The 8,044-nt window shown below is 37.0% G+C and overlaps 1 pseudogene; it reads left to right on the top strand.

Moving 5' to 3' along the window:
* The first annotated feature begins 1,847 nt into the window (after positions 1–1,847).
* LOC113274981 lies at positions 1,848–2,748 on the top strand (annotated as a pseudogene).
* The last annotated feature ends 5,296 nt before the right edge of the window (positions 2,749–8,044 follow it).

Below are 8,044 nucleotides of genomic sequence, written 5' to 3'. Positions count from 1 at the left end.
GCTAATTTTCTAGATAGTCTTGCATTGTTCCTCCCTGGAAATTTTCTCTTACCATCATCCTCATAATTATTAAAAACTAAGTTACCTTTTGGGTTTCTTGCAGTATCTGGTGAAGAATTTGAATTTGGTGTTGACGGAGAAGAATTATATGGTGACCTTTCAGGTACTTGTTGATTAGTTATTAAGAAATATGGATTATATTTGTTCAACTCCTTCAAAATATGATAAGAACTTTCGAAAGCGAGCTGTTTACCATGTTTTCACTGCCAATCTAAACGAACCTTTGTTTCAAAATCAACATCGTTCTGACCACTCTCCTTGCCTGCTCTCTTGGCTTGCATTATCAATGCAACATAAGCGACTACTTCTCTGTTGATTACAATTAAGTGTTATGCCAATCCTTTTGCATCACGAGAATTGATGTTCGTGGTTTGTTCTTCATATTTCAAAAATATATTATCCCACATGGTGTTACCATGTTGTTGTGCACCATCGATACAATATTGGGTAAAATAAACATAATTACGACAAATGCATTCGTCCTCTATCAGTGTGTATTTTGCACCACGGACTTTGATTTTTCTAGATTTGCCTTTGTCTTGACTTTGAGATTGTGAATCTATATTATAAGAAATGAAAATAATTGTAGAGAAGATGTGATTGTTATAGATTTGAAGAAGAAGATTGAGAAATTTTACAAAGGTTTAGAAATTCTGGGGTGAGTTGATATGAAACTGAAATTAGGTATTTATAGAGGGGGAAATACTAGCCATTAGATGAAGATCTGGTAGGCGATGTTCTGAGAGCCGAGCGACAGCTTGACTAGCGATGGCAGTTTAATGACCAGCAAGCGCTGGCTTGACCATCGAGCGATGGACACTCTATCGCTCGCTGGAAACTCTATCGTGTATGCCTATATGTTATTCCTTGCATATTGGCATATGAGTTTGGTTGTTTGGCATACCCATAGTGTGTGCATATATGGCAAAACTTGATGTTTGCCATATGCATAGGAATAGGCCTTAGCAATCTCAGTTAAAAACAATTTATTGTTCAAGAACTATTTTTGTTTCAAGTTGATCATTTGGCTATTAGGAATGTTTCAAATCATTTATATGAGAAAAAAAAAGTACTTGGCAATAGGTAAACATACTTCCGGCTTCCTTACACATGAACGATTAAGTTCCTGAACCGGATTGATCCGCAACTACAAACAAGATTATAACGCTAAAGCAAATGGAATTCAACATGAAGAATGCGGCCATGTTTGGCGATATTTTATACTGTGAGGACTGAGGGGATAAAGATGGGTATTTTTATATCCATAGGTAGTTTGCACATAAATTCTAACGAATTGGCCAGCCGGCTATGAAGTCAGACTTCCATTTTTTTGTGGAGAGATATTTGTTTGTTACTAGAAGACATTTTGGGATGTATTTTGTTGTGAATAATTTGAGGTGGAGATATATAGACGACAGGGGGGGGGGGGGCAGAGGCTAAAAATCCTTATTGACCATTTTAGGACACACAAAATTGGTTAAATGGATCAAAATCAATAATTCCTGGATGAAAAAGACATGTAAAATTTGATACTGTTTAAATGGACGAGAATGTAAAAATAGCCAGGATGTCAAAAGTTTCATCCTACCCATTTAAAAATATTTTTTCTTATTTTTGATTTACATCAGGATGCATCAGTTTCATCCTCGCTATTTTTCAAGTTTAATCCAGGATAAATCCAGTTTCATTCTTACTATTTTTTTTGGTGTCCATTTCATCCATACTAATTTTTACTCGTCCATTAGAACCATGTTTTAAAAATATTTGGACAATTGACCCATTTTCCGTTTAAGATACCGTTCCGGTTAATAGCTCGTCTGAGTCAAGTCATTATCCAAAATAAGACTTCAAGTCTTGAACGCCCACTTGAGATAAGTTTCTGATTCTTCTTCTCTTCTGTCTCATCTTCATTCTCTGTTTTTTTTCTTCTGTAAATTAGATTGATGGATACTCCATATCCAAAACCCATAAACCCAAATCAAACAAGAATCGGATGGATAGGAATTGGAGTAATGGGTCAATATATGGTTGCTCGTTTAATCTCAGCTGGATATTCACTCACAGTATAGCTAGAACACCACAAAAAGCTTCACCTTTGCAACAAAAAGGTGCCATAATTGTTGATTCACCTTCTGATGTTTCTGAAAAGAGTGATATTGTGTTCACAATGGTTGGTCATCCATCAGATCAATAGTGTTGGGTGATAATAAGGTTTTATCAGGTTTGAGTAAAGGTAGAGTCTTGATTGATACAATTAATAGTGATCCAGTTCTTGCTAAAGAAATTGCTTCAAAAGCTCAATCAAAGGGTTGTTTCGAAATTGATTCAGGGTGTGACTGGCGGAGAAGGGAAAGATGCAGTGGTTTTACCTGGTGCTGCATTGTCAAAGCAATTGTTTTCAAGTATGGTTGCTAATGGTGATGGTAATATGGGAACTCAAGGTCTTATTACTGTCATTGAGAGGATTAATGGTAAATCAGTTTAATCTCTTCTAGTCTTACTTTGGGTGATTCTATGTTAAACTGAGCAAATTTATTTTTGTTGCAATTTTTCTTTGTTTTAATTTTGTTAATTCGTATCTCCCAAGTAGAAGTGTTATGTTAGGAAAACCGTGAGTTTCCTATCTTTGGGCCTTTTCCCCATTGAGTGGGTTTCCTAATATGGGCCCTATAGAATTTAGGAAAGAGTTTAGTTTCCTAGTTGGAGACTAATACTTGGTGGCCAAGTTTGTGTTCTCTATATATAGGAGTAGATTTGTAGGTTTGTAGACATCCAACCTAGAAGAGTGGTAAATCCTTGTGCTTAGGATTTTGGTCTTTTTGGTAGGGAGGATCGTGTACTACCGTGAAGGTCAATATCGGTGTAAGAGAAAAACTTGTAGAGAGAGGATTTTGGTGTTCTAGTGTTTAGGGCTTTGCCCTAAACCAAGTTTCTAGTGTTTCCATGTTTCTCCTCTGTTACTAGAAACTGTGAAGACGGTGTAGAAGAGAAGACATAAGGGTGATTTGAGGAATGGTTAGAGAGTTGGTTTCTATGGTTTCTTCAATGGTGTATGTCTTGTTAACTCTTTTGGTCTTTTTTTGGGTTGTGGAAAGAGCATGTAATGGTCTTTGACTTAATGGAAGTTTTTCTGGTGGTGTTGGCCGTCGATGTAGCCTGTACAGGTGAACCACGTATATCTTGTGTTGTGGTTATCTGCTTGTTTATCTTCTTTCTGTTTCTTATCATATCTCCCATGTTTGGTTCAAATCACCAATTTCCCTTTATGATCCTGTGTTCCGCTGCGCTCGGGGTACCAATTTTCCCAACAATTGGTATCAGAGCCAAGGACGGGCTGGTGTGATGTGAACCTGGAATTGGATGATGGTTTATTGTTCGGGTGGAGAAATATGTTTTGAAGATAATGTTTCAACCGGTGTTTACACAAAGATGGATTTGTTATGTGATTTACAAATCGGAAGTTCAACTTGGTAGAAGTTTATGTTCCTTGTTTGGGTTTGTGATGTAGTATGGGATGCAGAATAAAGCGGAATGAGGTGGAATACATATATACTTCTTGAAGAGTGTTAGTAATCATACACTATAAAGAATGGGTTACAAAGTTTGAAGAAAGGATGGGGCAGTGAAGTCTCATGTAGAAGCAAGTCCAGCAACGCTTCGAAGTTATGCAGGAGATGTTATAGATTTATGTTCTTAAGTCTATGTTAAAGTATTCTTGATGGCTTGCACGTAATATCAAGAATGTGCCCGATCTCGAAATCATGTACCACGTTAATATGGGCATTCACACGGTATATATTCTGAGCGAGTATGTTGGGTGTGATGGTGGTAAAAAGTATGTCAGATTGGTGATGGCTTTGGGAATCGCTCAAAGGATTAAGCATGTTAATCACAGTGGAAATGTCTGATGGTTTGTTTCAGATACACGGTAATCATGACATGTGCTGGAGTATGGTATTGAATCTAATTCTTCCTTTCTGGATTAGAGTTCAATATGTAATTAGCTTACTGGTTAGGTGGAGCTAATGGTGATTCTTCTGGATGGTTCTCTTGGTGATCAATGGTGGAGTCTGTGCAAGGATTCGTTGACGGTGATTGAAGATTTTCATGGTGTTTGTGAAACATGATCAATTTCACAAGTGTTCTTCTTCTGGTAGAATGTGGTTTGAAGACTTTTATCGACGTCATGGTGTTTTTGGTCTAAGAGATGGTTCTATGAAGATGGAAGTTCGGATTTGAGCTTCGAAAGTAATTCTACGGGAATATAGAGATGGTGAATAACTTTGGTGGAAGATGAAGGTAATTTCCTGTGATCGCCTCATGCTTGAAAGTATGATCCGAGGTGGAGATTGTTAGGAAAACCGTGAGTTTCCTATCTTTGGGCCTTTTCCCCATTGAGTGGGTTTCCTAATATGGGCCCTATAGAATTTAGGAAAGAGTTTAGTTTCCTTGTTGGAGACTAATACTTGGTGGCCAAGTTTATGTTCTCTATATATAGGAGTAGATTTGTAGGTTTGTAGACATCCAACCTAGAAGAGTGGTAAATCCTTGTGCTTAGGATTTTGGTCTTTTTGGTAGGGAGGATCGTGTACTACCGTGAAGGTCAATATCGGTGTGAGATAAAAACTTGTAGAGAGAGGATTTTGGTGTTCTAGTGTTTAGGGTTTAGGGATTTGGCCTAAACCAAGTTTCTAGTGTTTCCATGTTTCTCCTCTGTTACTAGCAACTGTGAAGACGGTGTAAAACAGAAGACATAAGGGTGATTTGAGGAATGGTTAGAGAGTTGGTTTCTATGGTTTCTTCAATGGTGTTCTCGGGTATGTCTTGTTAACTCTTTTGGTCTTGTTTTGGGTTGTGGAAAGAGCATGTAATGGTCTTTGACTTAATGGAAGTTTTTCTGGTGGTGTTGGCCGTCGATGTAGCCTGTACAGGTGAACCACGTATATCTTGTGTTGTGGTTGTCTGCTTGTTTATCTTCTGTCTATTTCTTATTATATCTCCCATGTTTGGTTCAAATCACCAATTGCCCTTTGTGATCCTTTGTTCCGCTGCGCTCGGGGTTCCAATTTTCCCAACATGTTATTTCCAGTATTCCACTAGTGTACATTATCACTGTGAAAACCACCTACACCCCCTATCAGTCAATTACCACCACTGCAATATCTCCATCAACTCTCACTTTGTGATTCCTAGTAGTACTCTTTTATGCCTGGACGTACCACGATATACTCTATTCAGCATTGATACTCAGATGTTTACAGTAAGACTACATTGTAAGGGTGTAAAGATAACTCCTCTAGCTTCATATTTTGTTTATTGTAGTTCTAGTAACAAAGACGGGAATTCTTTTTGCCCATTTGTTGGCTTCTTTGTGATTGCTAGTCCGGCGGTGGTATTTGTTTGTAATTGGATTCAACAAGAACAACGGTTAGTTAGATTATCAAGATGAAGAAGTGGCAAGGAGATTGGATATAGGTAAAAATATATGATATCTTGGTCCTTCTGATTTGAAAAAATCTTTCAGATTACACTGCAAAGAGTACTATTGAGCGAATTCAGCCCACTGGGGATGTTACGGTTTTAAATGAATCTGGTTCTGTTGGTGCTCCCTATGACTACTATGGAAATGTCTTTGGCTAAGCAATTGAGGAATTGTAAGTTCTCTGAGGCTTCTGAGAAAAGTGTTATAAGTGGATGTTCTTACACGTCTATTCCCGTTTTGTCAAACAAAAAAGGTATTGTTGGGCTAGATCTTACTTTGTTGAACCTTGATAAAATGCAATTGTTGGAAACCTTATTGTTGAGGTGTATGCAGGGTCGCAAGATTTGCTTTTGTGGGAGTTGCAATTTTCATATATTGCATTTCTTATGGGGCAGTCACTTGTATCACAGTGCAAAGATTTAGTTACTCTTTTGTTTGGTTGTACTGAAGCACCATTTTACAGAGAAAGCCAGCTTTTTACCAAGTTCATTGAAGTTTTCGGATAAAAGTGTAAGTGGTGGTGAAAAAGGTGCTTCCCTGTTCTTGGATGACTCATGGCTATTGAATAGCAGTTTTTTGCACCATCTCTGCAATAATTTCTCTTCTTTGGGTCTCTAGAAGGGGATTCAAAAAGAAAGCAGTCTGGTGCAGAATAATACTTCAGTTCACCATCGGAAATGGGAAGGCAGTGAAATTCTGGGTGGACTCTTGGTTTGGTCAAGCTCCATTATCAAATATATTTTTTACATGTGTTTCTGTCTTCTCAGTACCTGCGTACTCTTTCTGATGGTTTTCAGATAGATTCTTTGATTATCCCTGTTGTTAGGGATACTTCTACTTAGCTCAAGTCTGGAATTTGGGAATGATAACTGTCATAAGCGTTGAACTTCATTGAAGATTTTAGCATCAGGTTTTCGTTTGAGAATTATTTTCTAGAAAAGATGTTATTAAGATTTCTGAACCGAAGCTTGTGTTGTCCGGATGGGGTATTAATGGATAAAATTGCAATAGCAAGGTAAAATTGTTATGTGTCAAAAATTGATGGGTCTTTTCAATACTAACTTGTTCTTTTGGGCATAGGACTCATAAGCACACACTAGGCATAGCTGAAACTGTTGTAAACATTTTCAATCGTTCTAAACATACACGTCTAATTGAATCATCAAAAAAGGATAGCAAGTTTGGAATTTTCGAAACATTTTGAAAAGGAGGCAAGCCTCGTATATGTTGATAATACTCTTCTGATTCATGATCGAGAACTATTAAAACAGTTTCATAACTGACCTGGAAGCTTGCAACAATCACAGAATTACCCAACATACAATATTCACATTTTAAGAGCATCTTCAATGGTGTTTGGATATGTATCCTAGGTGGAGATCAACTAAAATCAGATTTTATTAGTATGGCCCACATAAAATTTATATATATCTTTATATTTCAAAAACAATCTCCAATGGAGTATGGATATGTATTCGGTTATTCAATTTTTCTAAAGATATTTAACAGAAAAACAGTTTAAAACCTTTGAAATATATGACGTGGGTATGGATGAGAGTCTCTAAAAATAGATACTCTCATCCAAACTCAAGTTGCCAAATTAGAACAAAATTTAACCATCCAACTACCATTGGAGAGAATTTTTTTAAAAAGATTCTCTAAAATCCTAGGTGGCGTCAAAAGCTTCAGCAACAATGATACTAAAGACACTCGCAACAAAAGACTAGATAATATAAGCAAAAATATACTGATTTAAATCTTTAACTGAGAAACACCCTAAATAGAATATATTCCTAGAAATTGAAAAAATAAACTGAACCAGATCTAGGAAAAAAAAAGACTTAAAACTTGAGAAGATTCAGAGAAAATAAAATAGGCTTGAAGTAGGAGAGAAGTACAAGAGTTTGGATCTGCTCAGACCTGCCCCAAAGGAGCAGTTCTAAGCGGATGTAGCTTTTAGCGGCGTAATTTTGAATTGCCAGAGAGGATAGAGAAAATGAGTAAAGCAAGGTGGGCCTAAACATACTGTCTTTGGACGATTTTAAAACCGTCGGTTCACAAAGAAAATGGGTCTTGCCTTCTAAAAATTTGATGAGGGATGGTTTATGGAGCTTATTCTTTGTGTGTGGATGGTTTCTGAGAAACAAAAGACAAGATAATCACCTTCTCTTGTTGTACTTGCGAAGTATTCGCCACTGTGTTTATTAGCTTGGGTAATAAGCTTGCATTCGCTGTTTGTGAGCTGGTGTTCGCAACTGGATATGATTCCATTTCATTTTGCCCCCTCTAGAGCAATGTATTCTTCTTGAAGTTCTTGCAATTCAGTCATTGTGATCGTATTCTTGACTCTGAAAATTTGGATATACAATAGGTTTGTTGCAAGCATAGCATCAATAAATGATAATATAAGATATCTCTCATCTACACGGCCAACCATTTCGCTACACATATTTCTCCATCTTTTAGTCAGGTGTTTCAAACTTTCGCCAATCCTTTGTTTTA

Source organism: Papaver somniferum, chromosome 4, assembly GCF_003573695.1.
Source record: "Papaver somniferum cultivar HN1 chromosome 4, ASM357369v1, whole genome shotgun sequence".
In the NCBI taxonomy this organism is placed as follows: domain Eukaryota; kingdom Viridiplantae; phylum Streptophyta; class Magnoliopsida; order Ranunculales; family Papaveraceae; genus Papaver; species Papaver somniferum.
The sequence above is the reverse complement of the archived record's forward strand: the minus strand, read 5'-3'. Positions and strand labels throughout refer to the sequence as shown.